This window comes from Chiloscyllium plagiosum, chromosome 35, assembly GCF_004010195.1.
Source record: "Chiloscyllium plagiosum isolate BGI_BamShark_2017 chromosome 35, ASM401019v2, whole genome shotgun sequence".
NCBI classification, from domain to species: Eukaryota; Metazoa; Chordata; class Chondrichthyes; order Orectolobiformes; family Hemiscylliidae; genus Chiloscyllium; species Chiloscyllium plagiosum.
This window is the reverse complement of record NC_057744.1, coordinates 27,227,295-27,242,849: the sequence shown is the minus strand read 5'-3', so window position 1 is coordinate 27,242,849 and position 15,555 is coordinate 27,227,295. Positions and strand designations below refer to the sequence as shown.

The 15,555-nt window shown below is 40.3% G+C and overlaps 1 long non-coding RNA gene across 1 annotated transcript in view; it reads left to right on the top strand.

The window, feature by feature from the left end:
- LOC122540522 overlaps positions 1–15,348 on the top strand; it is a 33,444-nt gene extending 18,096 nt beyond the window's left edge. Inside the window, exons 2-3 of the long non-coding RNA XR_006309341.1 lie at positions 6,834–6,903; positions 15,266–15,348. This is a non-coding gene — a long non-coding RNA (uncharacterized LOC122540522). The remainder of the gene's footprint in view (positions 1–6,833; positions 6,904–15,265) is intronic.
- Positions 15,349–15,555: the final 207 nt, after the last annotated feature.

Genomic DNA, 15,555 nt, shown 5'->3' with positions numbered 1-15,555 from the left:
CGTAAAAGCACTATCACTGCATGAACTGCAAAATTTGAAGATGGTAGCTTACAACCACTGGACGGACAATGAGTGCTTGCTCATGTTCATATACCTAAAATAATTTAAATTGAGAAACTAGAGAGAAATTCATGAATAGGAGAATTTAATTGATTCACATTGCCATCTATAAGGAGTACAAGTTTAGAACTCAAGCATAGGCACATTTGCCTTTCCTGCTCACCAAAGCTCAGGTAATAGTTAATAATTCATCTGTGAATCAGACTTCGAATCTCATTCCAATTCGTAAGAGGATTGTCTCTGCTACGCAATGCAAGCATCATTTATGATTTACAATGCAGTTTCTGGGTAATCCAAGATGGAGGATGGGAAAAATTTCTGGCTGTCAGAGCTGCTCCTTTTTTTGAGGTATTTTAGGTGCTGGAGGTGATTTTCCTTGAATTCCCAGGAGCAGCAATTACTGTTTTATATGCTGCTGCATTGTTTTGGAGCTTCGGAAAAAAAAAAGGCAAAACAACAGCAGTTTTAAAAGGGAGAAGAACAGACAAAGGAAGCACATGGTGAGGTCAGTGCAGGAGAGAGAGAGAGAGAGAGAGAGAACCTGCACAGTTACCGCCTTTGCTGTTATTGAATTCATATGTGGCTGGACATCAGAGTGAAAACAGTCTTTGGAAGACTGATATAAATGTTGGTTCAGAGTTATTTACTTTTATGCAATTGATAAGTCAACTAAACTGCTGACACAAAAATGCACTTTTCATATGTTCATAGAGTCTTTTAAAGAACAGGAAGTGACTTTGAAAATTGACAGATCAATGTTCACAATTAAAAAAAACACAAAGTATGCAAATTAACACTTGGTGTGTTTGACAGGCAAAATACCCTAAATTCATCTGGATTTGCCTCGGGTTTAAACCTCAGTCAGTAATTAGAATATTCTATCCATACCTGGTTAAAAGAATTGTTAACTTCATCAATTTATCTCTCACAAAAAAACTAATTGTGTTCTTTGTCTAGTTATTTTCTCCAAGTGCATTAGTATTGTCAATCTTTAGTTAGTTTCAATGAGATATTAGCCCAGAATCTGTTGAAATAAAGGGTGAATTTAATGAACATTATGTCGTTTACTTGTAAATCATCCAGCTATTTCTCCACAAAGTGACAGACCTCAGTCAAACTTTTCGTGAGTTTAAATAAATTGCTGCTTTTGTGCATTAATTATGCATGAAATTCACCACAAAGTTCCTAGAGGATGATGGGAAACATTATAAAAGCTAAGGTGATGGTCTACAGATATTGTCACTTGATGAGTAATTCCCATCATGCCAAAGAGTGGAATCTGAGGGGGCTTCTGTGATTCAGTAACTGTGTCCCTACCTTTGACCCTCGCAGACCTGTGTTCAAGCATTACCCGTTTCAGATGTCTTTCTAAGCAGGTTGATAAGCAATATGTAAATGACTCTGAACTCAGTTTCCAATCCTGTGCCAGCTCATTCAGCAAAAGCTGCTTACTCCATTGCTGTACTGTCTTTCCCCTTAGCTCAGCTGTTGCTGTTACTATCAGTTTATAGAAAGACAGAAAGAGTTTATAGAATCCCTATAGTGTGGAAACAGGCCCTTAAGCACAACAATCCACACCAACTCTCTGAAGAGTAACCCACCAAAACCCATTTCCCTAACTAATGTACCTGACCTACACTTCCCTGAACATGATAGGCAATTTAGCATGGCCAATTCACCTAACCTACACACCTTTGGACTTTGGGAGGAAGCCAGAGCACCAAGAGGAAGCCCATACAACTCCAGGTAGTCCGGTTTCCTCCTACAATCCAAAGCTGTGCAGGTCAGGTGAATTGCCTAAACTGCCCATAGTGTTAAGATGCATTAATCAGAGGGAAATGGGTCTGGGTGGGTTATTTTTCAGAGGGTCAGTGTGGACTGGTTGGGCCGAAGGGCTTGTTTCCACCCTGTATGGAACCTAATCTAATCAAATTAACATATAGTTGTATTTCCAGCCTACCAAAGAAAATTCTGCATACACGTTTCATTATGCTGAAGCAGATGTCGACAAAAGTATGATCTTGCGATGAACTTATTAAAAAAAAGGTCAGCTCAGAAAGGTAATGTTCTTCTGAACACATTAGCTGGAGGATTTATAGTCAAACCTTGGATGATAGGATGTGACAACATTTACAACTGTTGCCCTTGATAAGACATAAAGGGACTGCAGTCCAATTAAATGTGCTGCATCTGGAACAGTCTAATATTTGTACATAAAGTGATAATGGAGTGCTTGGTTGGATGAGAATTGAAATCTTGATTTCTTTTGCTCAAATAAATTGAATCCTTGATAGGTTATGATGTGATATTAAAATGACAGTTCAGCGGATTATTTTGCTTTGATTACCAATGTCGTATTAACAGAACTGAAATGACATTAGTGGGTGGTGTGATCTTTGCTGCACATATCACTGTGGATGTGCACAGCATTCAAGGCTTTTAAGCTTTGTCAATTTGACAGAAGGAAGATAGGTCTCTATGTTGTGGGCAGGCAGATGCTTAGTCAGTGTGGCATCTCTAATCTAGATAGCTTTCATCTGACAGTGAAGCAATCACCTTTGAGTCATTCAAAGATTAAACAGTAGGTAATTTGTTCATAGTGTTTTCAGGCAACCACTTTTATCTTTCGGTATTGAACTCTTCTAACATATCAAAACTTTAAATGCACAAAAAAGCAGTCATTTCTTTACTCTTGCATCTTGCTGATACCGGTCTGCACACTGACATGTGGAATTAATGGGCCAGAAATGTCTGTTAATGAGGGATCAGGGTATTACAGTGACATTGATGTTGACATTGCAACTCAGATCCAGCACACAAGGATTGATTCCGAAAGTCTTCTGACTGATACACGTAAGGAATAATTACTATATTTGTCAAGTTTGGATTGTTTCAACATAGTCCTCAGAGGGTCAAGGGTCCAGAGAAGAAAATTCCACTCAAGCTAATATAATCTCAGTCAGACAGCCCTCAGATATACTGGCACAGAAAATGGACTGGTGTGGAGTTATTTGGGAACCACGCAAATTGAAGCAAAATGGCAGGAGGACCTCTGAGCTGCAGCTCAACTGAGGGCAAGTGATATTGATGCTCATACTCCAATAGCAAAATACTCAATTGCATCATTTTTCATTACCAGAAAAAAATTCAAATAAAAATTAAACTCGTGTGTTGCACAAAAGGGCTTAAAAAAGAATAAACATTGAAGTAGATATCCTACTCACACCCACCCCTACCCTATCCCTGTCACCCTGCATTTCCTATGGCTTATCCACCTAGCGTGCACACAATGAGCAATTTATCATGGCCAATCCACCTAATCTGCACATCTTTTGACAGTGGGAGGAAATTGGACCACCTGGAGGAAACTCAAACGGACTTGAGGAGAATGTGCAAATGCCACGCAGACATTCACCCGAGGGTGGAATCAAACCCTCATCCTGTGAGGCAGTAGTGCTAACCATTGAGCTACAGTGTTATTGGTGGGAGGTCTGCTTCAGAAGATAAAGATGAATACTTTTTTTCCTTTGAGTCATTCTGTACTTTAAATTCAGTGGGTCCAACTTCAAAGATGTGCATCAATATCTAACCTAACTTTGAGAGGAATAAGATAACTAAATCAAAAATTCAATGTGCGCTGATGGTGACACCTCTTTTGGTTCATGCAGCTCCATTAAGATCTTGAATAAGTATCTGAAATGGAAGAGGTAATTTCATTGTGACACTAACTCACCAAAATCCATATCATAGTTTAGCAAAAAGTATAGGTGGAACATAAGCTTCCTCTTGCAGTTGTTGGCAGAATCAATTCACTTGCATCATCGTTATAAAAATTGGATCGGGTTTTGTTTGTGATGATAAGGTATGTGTATTATTTAGATTGGAATATAATCATGTACTGTCTGTTGTAGTCTGCCATAGTGACGTAGCCTTTACCAGGAGGCACCCACCTGTGTGGGAGGTATTTTAAGCTTCACTTCAATGAAGTCCTCATGTTAAACCTACTGCTGTGTTGTTCACTTGAAACATGATGTTCAAAGAGATGAGTGTCCATAGCGGTTATAAAAAGTCCAGTTGTACATCTGTGAGTGACCTGGTGGAAAAGAAAACTAAAACAAGATCACATTGTCTGAGAAAATTTGGCTATGTCTTTTCGAGTTCAAATGACTGGAAACATGAGGTAAATTTAAAAATTCTTTCAAGAACAATGGCAAACAAGAACAATATGTCAGTGCACTTTTATTACTTTTGGGAAGACTATTGAAAGTATATTCCACCCTGAATCTCTTTGAAGAGTAAAAAAACACAGACAGCAGTAATTTTAAAAATTTTGAAGGCATGCTTTAATCCTCAAGAGAACATTACATGTGAGCGGCATGTATTCAATACTAGAGAACAAAGTGAAATAGTGTCCATCAATCAATATGTAATGTCATTAACATAGTCGCAGAAAACTGAATTCTCAGAGGTAAAGGATGAAGTAATGAAAGACATGATTGTATCAGGACTAAGGGACCCAAAAATGAAAACATTCATGTAGAGAAGACAAAATTTCACACCACAGCGCATTTGATCTGTGCAGAAACACCAAGTATGTGAATTAACTGTTAAAGCACATTCATAACGGAATAGTCAAGGTCTTGCTTTATGCTGTCAAGGCATACAGAGCAGAACAATCCTCAACAAAGACCAAGAGCAAATGCTGTGGAAGATATCATGGAAATGAGTAAAACGCACATCCATTTTGGGGAAAGAAATGTTCTCAGTGCAAGAAGCTGTATGTACAGAAGTGTATGGCAAAAAGAATCAAAATTACCTTTCATATATCAAAACTTTCCAAAATGTTTCACAAGTGCATAAAAAAACATGAAATATATCATCAAGTCTCTTCAGGAGATATTTGGCCCAGGTTTTCCAATCATCAAATAGTATTTTCTGAAGCGTAGAAAGTTATGCATCATAACCTTGTGGAAGTCCAGATCTAACAGACTTGCAGATTCACTGGGCAATTCCCCTATGCCTAGATCTTTCTAAAAGTGTCCATTAAAACTGGAAAATTCGGATGGCTCCAAAGCAGTTAAGTAAATGGTAACTCAGGAAAAGTTAAACTATTTAGTATCCAGTCTAACTGCCATGTAACTGTTAAACTGACCCCAGCTTACCACACATTCATCTAACTACACATCTTCTTTTACACCTCCCAGGCTTTGACATATCAGTCTTAGAGACCAGACAATCAAAGGGCCTAACAAACCACCCACCAAAGGTACAGGGCCCAACAGACACTTCTTCCCCAACACAAGAATCCCACCCAAAGACACAAATTCCCATTCATTTCATAATACCCAACATCTCCCTGCTCTCATGCCCTCACTTCAAACAATATCTCCAGCCCATCCCAATCCCAATCTACCCTAACCACTTGGTCACTTTCCTAACCAACTTCCCACCTAAAGCCTCTCACCATACATACTTGGTACCCTATCTTACATATCCCCAACAACCTATGTATCTAGTAAATTAAAAACCGAGTACCCTACCTCTATCCAGCTGACACATTACCCACCTGAACCACTTGGCACCCAACCCTCCTAACAAGCTAATGTCACACTTAGCTTATGTACATATTACTTTATAAGAACATTCAAAGTGCTTGTGATGTTGTATATTTATCTCACAGATTATGGTGGCTAACTGTTGTGAAAAATGCTGCACTTTGTCTTCTCTTGGCTATCGTTCACTATAAGAAAGTGAGGACTGCAGATGCTGGAGATCAGAGTTGAAAAGTGTGGCGCTGGAAAAGTATAGCAGGTCAGGCAGCATCCGAGGACTAGGAGAATCGACCTTTTGGGCATATGCCGTTCACTACAAGAAATCTGGCAGATATAAGGTATTTCTGAAGGCACCCTGATTGGAATCTCCCATCAGAAATGCAAACCGCTTCCTTAATGTAAAAAAAAAGAAGTGAAGTAACGATATCTGTTTAAACGCTATCCTTGGAAAATCAGACAAATGATCAAAATGTTACTCAAGGGGTAGTTTTAATGAGTGACTTCAAGTCTGGACACGTAGAGAGGTATGGGGAGGATATTTCAGAGTGCAGGACCTGGGGCCAAATGGAATGACCTAGACCATCTCATCAAACTAATAAGATTACTGGTATCAGTGGAAGCTAGGACTTGCCTCCAATCCTATGAGTTAATACAATAATGTTTGTAGTGTTGAGTACAAATCTTCGTTTTCACAATTGGTTCTAATTATTCTTGTTTCAAAGGCATGGGAGTAATTATTCTGTCCTATTAATCCTGTGGGCGCTATCTAATAAAATTAGTATTATACAGAATTTGGCTTGTCCAACCATTCAGTTGTGGTATTAATGGAGATGCTGCACGGTCCAAATTTAATTTCTATTGTATCAAAGCTCAGGATTATACTCTTTGGCTAAAAGTTACAAAAGCTGTACAAAAATGGAAAGGAGCTGAACAAAAATCAGACAAATCCCTTTGGAAAATTAGGGCAAATTGGATTATGTATAGCCCAAGGGTGCTCGACCTCCAAACAGTTGACTCAAATACAAGGAATGTGGGAATTCTGGGAATAGGTCCTCTTTATGCTCCACCAGCTGTTGCGTGGTATGTGGAATAAGAGACTAAAGTCAACAGGGAGGAAAACTAAAATGATTAAAATGGGAACAAAAGAAAATGCAACTTTGAATTCAGGAACATATGTTGAACAGATTGCACTGACCTTGATTTTCTTTTCCTTTGGGCTAGCACATTCTCTTTGGAATCGTTGGCTCCAACTTTCAAAGAAGCTCTCTCACTGCAGACTTTTAAGTTTTAGGTGAGTGATGAAATTATTGAGCTTTCTTGCTTTCTTGCATTTAAGGTAATTTGTTTTTAATAGTTCTTCACATATAAGGAAATATCTCAGACAATTTGCAAGTTAATAGTCAAATATAGTGAGTCGAAGCATGAGAGAGAATTGGAATAAGGTCATGCTTTGTGGAAACAAATCTAGATTAGTAAAGATATTTAGGAGCCTTTCAAAAAGGTCTTGGAATAACAATGAGATTGTGTTCTAGGATAATGTATAGACGACAGTCTAGGACAAGGAAGTAGCCACTTTGATTTGGAGAAGGAAGTATCAGAAGCCTGTTTGAAAATGTTAACGTTGGAAGTTGATGGAGTTAAGGGAAATTCTGTTTTCTTTTTCCCAGCATTTTTCTGCTTTAGCTTTTATTTGTTCTGTATTATGTTTAGCTAAAACAGATGGAATTAAAAGTTGCTCCATGTTAGTGCAATTCTAGCCAACCTCTCGAGGGTGGTTCTGAGTGGCTGGAGGTGTATAGCTGGAGAAAGTCACCTCATTCTTATATTCTCCTTTCTTCCTGTGTAAATGACATCCCTTTTGCATTTAACCCACTCTAAATGTATGCTGCTTCCTGTTAAAGTGGTGAACTTGTGTCCATGACTTGGAGACAGAGGGCTAAATACATGAAATCTTTTAAGTATAATAGCAATTATTAAGACACTTGTTGTGTAATGGCAGTCTCCCTTCCACTGGGCCACATGAAGGCCTTGGCTCAGGTGGGATCTGAGCCAAAAGGGTGTCATAACAAGATTAAAAATAAAATCAACTAAAGATGACTGAAGGAGAAAATAACTTTGTAATGTGTTGCACATGGTTGTCCAACAGATTAAAAACAGTGTTGAACTCGTGAGTAAAGGACTTATAAAGTTACTCTTGTCACTGAAGTACCTTTCAATTTCTTTACCTCTCTAGTTTAAATGAGTTAAATATCAACAGTAAATACAAATATGGCAAATGAAAACTATTTCAAGAGAGTTGGATTAGATACCATTAATGAGGAACTGGGCATGTAAAATTTTCAACAAAACCAGACATTGCTGAAGAAACTCAACAGGTCTGGCAGCATCTGTGGGAAGAAAGCGGAGTTAATGTTTCAAGTAAAGTGACGTTGAAGAAAGGTGACTGGACACAAAATGTTAACTCTATCTTCTCTCCGTAGTTGTTACCAGACCCACTGAATTTCCCCAACAATTTCTGTTTTGGTCTCAGATCTCTGGCATTCCACAATTTGCAACTTTAACCTAACATTTTGAGGGACGTGAATAAATGTACTTGTTCCGACATATGTCACCAATAGAAGATGTTGGTGAATACTTCTCTGTCTTTAAGCTTTGCCACCCACACTCAGGTAATGGATAGAATCAGATGAATGCAAAGCGTTTCTCCTGTGACACTTCCCCAAAATCAAAACAGAACTGGTCTACATTTTAAGCTCCCATACTAGCAAGCCATCTGAATGAATCAAATTGGAACATATGTATTATAGAGAGTCCCTTTTTACCCATGGACTCACTCAATTGTAGCTGTTCTGAAACTGTATTCCTGATGAAGGGCTTACATCTGAAACATTGATTCTCCTGCTCCTTGGAAGCTGCCTGACCTGCTGTGCTTTTCCAGTACTACACTCTCGACAGGGCAGTCAGAAAGGAATTATTATGGCTCAGATTTTCTTTTTGGATCGGTATCATTGGAGCACTCAAGGTTGGAGTTGCAGCTCAGGACTATGTGAAAGTCCTAGTGCAATTGTTGCATGAGATTTGGCCAAGAAGTTGAAACTTCCTGAGGGGCAATTACTAGACAACAGGAACTCTATGAATATATTGAGTCAGAACTGATCTTTTTAGAGGGTTCTGATTAGGAATCAAACCTGCTTTAGTTGACAGATAACTATTTAATTGATCTCTCCTCCTTGACTCATCACTGATTACTCCCATCCTTGACATCCAAACCCTGATATCCCATTGGACCCACCCTGATCTCCCAACCGGATTTGATTCGCTGAATCCCAATATGACCCAGGAATCACTGAACCCGTCCCCCCCAACCCCGAAGCTGACTGATCATTCTCCTCAAACCTGATAAGTCCCCTCCAGAAACCATCTGACTCCCCACGTACGAATACCCCCTGACCCAAAATGACACTCAACCCCTCAAACCTGACCTGCGTATTCGTTCACTTTGCTGCTACCATATCATCTCACCCACCTGGCACACGACCCAACCTGTCTGCAGCCTTCCCCCTCATCCACTTAACCACAAACCATTGCCCATCTCTCATTCTACCATCTTATCCTGCTGGCACCACAGCCATTTAGCCACCTGCTACCCCACCCACCTGGCACTTAACCTCCTTATTCACTTGATACCTTGCTTTGTTATTTACCTGGAACTCCACTGTCTCAACCAGCTACCATTCCAACCCCTCACCCATTGCGCATCAATACCCTCACTTGATTACACACTTTCCACTCTCGGAGATTGTAAATGTGCTTTCAGAAATTTTAAATCCTCAAATAGGACAGCTATTTTCATGAAAAAAAAGTGCATTGTTTCAACTTCTTACTGGTTTCATGGGATCTGAACTATGCTGGGTGACTTCAGCTGAGAAGGCTCTTGATTCAGAAGTTGGCATGGGAACATGTCTTCAGGTAAATGTTGTCCATTCAGGATCAGAAATAGGGTTTCCAATCCTGACCTGAAGATCTGGGTCTATATCTCGTCTGTCTGGATTTAGCCCAAGGTGAAAGAAGCTATTGCCCACGTAAATGAAATGTTGACATGGTTATGTGGTTCAACAGAAATATATGAGTAAACTCAAGCCAAACTGAAAGGAAACAGTCTAGCTGTCACAGAAAGGCTGCTGCAGAAAACTCCATCTGTGAAGGACATACTTATGATTCAATAAACTATGTGGAGTTTGCAGCAGAACTGTCACTAGAGAATGCCTACTAGCTATATTTGTCAAGGATTTGAATAATAAAGTCAGAGAGTCATAGAGTCATAGAGACATACAGCATGCAAACAGACCCTTCGCTCCAACTCATTCATTCCAACCAGATTTCCAAAATTAATCTAATCCCATTTGCCAGCACTTGGCTCATATCCCTCTAAACCCTTCCTAATCATATACCCATCCTTTAACATGTTTAATTGTACCAGCCTCCACCACTTCCTCTGGCAGCTCATTCCATACATGCACCACCATTTGCGTGAAAAAGTTGCCCTTTAGGTCCCTTTTAAATCCTTCTCCTCACCCCCTATTTAGAACTCCCCCAAACTCAGGGGAAAAAAATGTCTATTTATGCTATCCATGCCCATTAAGATTTTATAAACCTCTATAAGGTCACCCCTCAACTTCTGACACTCCAGGGAAAACAGCCCCAGCCTATTCAATCTCTCCCTATAGCTCAAACCCTCCAACCCTGGCAACATCCTTGTAAGTTTTTTTCTGAACCCTTTCAAGTTTCACAACATCCTTCCGTAGGAGGGAGAACAGAATTGCACACAGTATTCCAAAAGTGGCCTAACCAATGTCCTGTACAGCCACAACATGGGATCCCAACTCCTTTACTCAATACTCTGAACAATATAGGAAAGCATACTGCTTTATGAATGATCCCTGAGCACTTCCTAAGGACTGAGGCTTCTGTCTTTTGGGACCCATCTTATGGTGAACGCTTAATTACTCAATATGATGGCGGCTATTCCTAAATGTTTTAGCGAAAGCAACTTTTGTTGGTGGGTAGATGTGCTTTAGGTTAGTTTGTATTGTTTGTAAATCTGAAGTTAAATCATCACTGTGAAGAAAATATTAGCCTTTGATCTACTTGCAGGTTGCATTTTCCATTGTTGGTTTATTGCACTGGTGAAATTTTGCATCAAGCTCCTTTTCCAATATTTGACAAGGTCTTCAAAATTAGATTAGATTACTTACAGTGTGGAAACAGGTTCTTCGGCCCAACAAGTCCACACCGACCCGCAGCCCACCCATACCCCTACATCTACCCCTTAACTAACACTACGGGCAATTTAGCATGGCCAATTCACCTGACCTGCACATCTTTAGGACTGTGGGAGGAAACCGGAGCACCCGGAGGAAACCCACGCAGACACGGGAAGAACATGCAAACTCCACACAGTCAGTCGCCTGAGTCGGGAATTGAACCCGGGTCTCTGGTGCTGTGAGGCAGCAGTGCTAACCACTGTGCCACCGTGCCACCCATATTCTATCGGAAAGTAGATTTTAACAGCTAGTCATGTCAAATATTCTCAGATTTAAATTATGCAATCAGCTTGTGTGTTGTCTAATTCAAACAGGGTTTCTTATATTGACAGACTGAAGTCAATATAAAACAAGCTTCTTTTCCAATATTTGACAAGGTCTTCAAAATAAAATCATATGGAGCCATTAATGGTGATGATTTTCTTCTTTTGGAATACTGTGTGCATTCTGTTCTCCCTCCTACGGAAGGATGTTGTGAAACTTGAAAGGGTTCAGAAAAAAACTTACAAGGATGTTGCCAGGGTTGGAGGGTTTGAGCTATAGGGAGAGATTGAATAGGCTGGGGCTGTTTTCCCTGGAGTGTCAGAAGTTGAGGTGGGACCTTATAGAGGTTTATAAAATCTTAATGGGCATGGATAGCGTAAATAGACATTTTTTTCCCCTGAGTTGGGGGAGTCCTAAATAGGGGGTGAGGAGTACAAGAAAATATGTGGAACGAATAGTGTCACAAAGTATTATTCGAAACTGACGAACTGGAAATCAATGCAGTTTGCAACAGTCACGGAGATTAAATAGTCCTGGATGTAGGTTGAGCTGGAAAGTTCGTTTTCAGATGTTTTGTCACCACACTCGGTAACATCATCAGCGAACCTCCGGAAGAAACACTGATAGCATGGCCCGCTTTCTCTTTATGTGTTTAGGTTTCCATGGGTTTGTGATGTCATATCTTGTGGTGATGTCATTTCCTGTTATTTTTCTCAGGGGTAGTAAATGGGCAGAAATCTGGAGATGCAAATAAGATTGACTTCCAAAAAATGAAACCAGATGGATCCAACACACCACTCTTCGAAAGATTACCCAAAGTTCACAAACCAGGAGGCCCCCTTAGACCCATAGTCTCACTACCTGGAACATCAATTTACAGATTGACCAAGGAGCTCCACCAAAGACTACATCATTTAGTAGAAGACTCATGCCACTCCATCCACTCCACCCAAGAATTCCTGAAGACCATCAAAGTCACCAAGATAGAAGTGGATGAAATAATGGTCTCCTTTGACGTAACAGCCCTGTTCACATCCATCAACTTCAACCTGGTCGCTGAAACACTTAATACACAATTAGAAGAACCAAAGACACAGACACTGAACACCACCAACTTCATCAGCAAGGAAAATGTCGTCAAGCTAGTGGACCTATGCCTTACCACCCACTTCACCATCAACAACAAAACATGCAGACAAATGAATGGAACACCCATGGGATCTCCGATATCAGGATTCTTAGCAGAGGCAGTAATGCAGAGACTCAAGCAAACAGCTCTACCAATCATCCAATCCAAACTTTGGGCCTGCTACGTGGATGACATCTTTGTCATCACTAAATGAAATATATTAGAGGAAACCTTCAAGACCACCAACAATACCCTTACTGGCATAAAATTCATGAAAGAGGAGGAAAACAACAACAAACTGCCATTCCTAGATGTCATAGTAGAGCAAACAGCCAATAAGGAACTTCAAACCAGTGTCTATGGGAAAACAACATAAACTGACCAAATACTGAACCAAATACAAATACAAAAGCAATCATCCCAACACCCACAAATGAAGCTGCATTGGAACATTATTTCAAAGAGCCACCATACACTGCAGCACAGAGGAACTACACAAGAGCAGAGAAAAACCACCTATACAGTGTATTGAAAAAGAATGAGTACCCAAAGAACACAGTCCACTGATTTCACAGCAACAAACCCCAACAATCAGGCAAACCACGTCCAGAAACCCGTCATTCTCCCCTACATCAAAGACATCTTGGAAATGACTGCCAGACTACTCAGACATCTTGGCATCATGGTAGCCCACAAACCCAGCAACACACTAAAACTGCAGCTCATGAACTTGAAGGAACCTATACAGACAACAAGCTAAACTACAAAATACCTTGCAAGGACTGTAACAAACACTACATCAGACAACAGGCAGAAAACTAACCACCAGGATACATGAGCATCAACTAGCCACAAAAAGACATGACCCTCTCTCACTAGTATCCTTATATAGGAATGAGGAAGGACACCACTTCACCTGGGAAAACACATCCATACTAGGACAAGCCAAATAGAGACACGCACAAGAATTTCTAGAAGTATGGTATTCCAACCGGAACTCGATCAACAAACACATTGACTTGGATTCCATTTACCTCTCCTGAGAAAAAGAACAGGAAAGGACATCACCACAAGAAATGATGTTATCACAGGAAATGACATCACTAGCCCAAGGAAACTCAAACACATAAATAGAAAGTGGACCATGCCACCAGTGCTTCATCCGGAGACTCACTGATGATGTTACCTCGTATGGTGACGAAACAGCTGAAAATTAACCTTTCAGCTCAGTGAGCAAACCTACATCCAGAACCTTAATCTGATCTACAAATCTTCTCAAAACTTGCTAAGAATAAATAGTGTCTTTGTTACAGTAGTATAAGTAAACATTCTTCATCTGTGTGTAATCATACAACAGGGCTCTCGTGTTTGATCTTTCCTGTGCAACTTAATTTCCAGAATTAGTTACTCACTAAACAGCAAGGAAGCAGTTTAAGATTGTAATAATTTAAACTTTTACTCTTGGAAAGAGAAACAGATGGTAGGCAGCTCCTTATTCAACAGTACCTTGAAGAATGGACAATTTTTTGGATTTGTTTGTGGAATGTGGACATTGCCAGCTATTCCAGCATTTAAGACCCATTCAAAGGACCCTTTGAGGAGATGGTAACAAAATCAGAAATTGCTGGAAAAATCCAGCAGTAGAAAGAGGCATCTGTGGAGAGAGAAGCAGAGTTAACGTTTCAGGTCCAGTGATCCTTCTTCAGAACTAGGAAAAAGTTGCCATTTATGTTGAAGATAGGATGGAGGGGGGGGGTGTGTGGAGGAGTAAATGATAGGTTGAGTTGGACGCCAAAGAGAGAGAGAGGGAGAGAAAGAGAGAGAGAGAGAGAGAGAGAGACAGAGCAATATGATGCAGGAATCATTGAACCCCACCATCCCCCTCCCCCACCCCACACCCCAATGCCACCCCGAACCTGGCAGTTAATTGGGCAAACAAAGGGATGGGTGAAGATCAGCCTGGGAGATGTTGAGCTCGATTCTTAAATCTTAGACAGGACCTTCCAAACTCATGGCCAATGCTATCTAGAGGGACGAGGTCACAGATGCATGGGATACATGAGAATACCACCACTGCAAGTAAGTCTTCAAAAGTCTAGCGAGAATCTCATCTCAACATCCGGAACTTAGTAGGGAAATGTGACTTGTTGCTCTCAATGATAAGAAAGGCTTTGTTTGACTTCTCACATGACTCTCCCGGGTTTCTGGCCATTGAGGGCCAGGGAAAATTCTGCCCTATGAATCTAGTTAGGATAGGGATGCTGAGAGTAAATAGTACTCTGTGAAATGTACTTCTGGCTACGGTGAGTGGGAGAATTGGGCTAGCCCATTGATAGCTCAGAGGAGTGACATAAGGTAGGCAGTTAATAAGGTGAGTTTGGGATGATAACACTAGAAAACTCACTCCGGTTTACAGAGCAAAATCTTCCATGAAAATCTTCAATAAAAACGATAGAGTCATTGAGTTTTAGAGTCATACAGCACGGAAACAGATTCTTCAGTCCACCCAATCCATGTCAACCACGTTCGCAAACTAAACAAGTCCCACTTTTTTGCACTTGGTCTATATCGCTCCAAACCTTTCCTATTCATATTTTAAACATTGTAACACTACCTGAGTTTATAATTTTCTCTGGGAATTCATTCCATACACAAATTACAGTCTCTATCAAAAAAATTGTACCTTTGTAAAACTTTCTCCTATCACCTTAAAAATATGCCCCCTAGTTTTGAACTCTTCCACCTTGTCGTTCACCTTTTCTATGCCCCTCATAATTTTATAAACCTCAATGAGGTCACTCCACAACTTCCTATGCTCCAGTGAAAAAAGTCCCAGCCTTTCCAGTCAATTTTCATATCTGAAACCCTCCATTCCCAGAAATATCCTGGTAAATCTTTTCTGAGCCCTGTCTAATTTAATAATATCCTTCCTATAGCAGGACAATCAGGACTGTGTCCAGTACCCCAGAAGAGGCCTCACCAATGTCCTGTACAACCTCAATATGATGTCCCAACTCCGATAATATAAGGTGAGCAATGAAGACAAACTTGTTGAATTGTTGACTGTGAAGGGAGAGGATGGTGGGTTGGTCCCCATCAAAAGATTAATTTGTCCTTGATGATGTTGAGCTTCTTGAGTGTTGTTGAAGATGCATTTTTCAGCATTCTGAGAAATACTCCAACATGTGCCTTGTAGATGGCAATTGCTTTTGAGAAATCAGGAGGT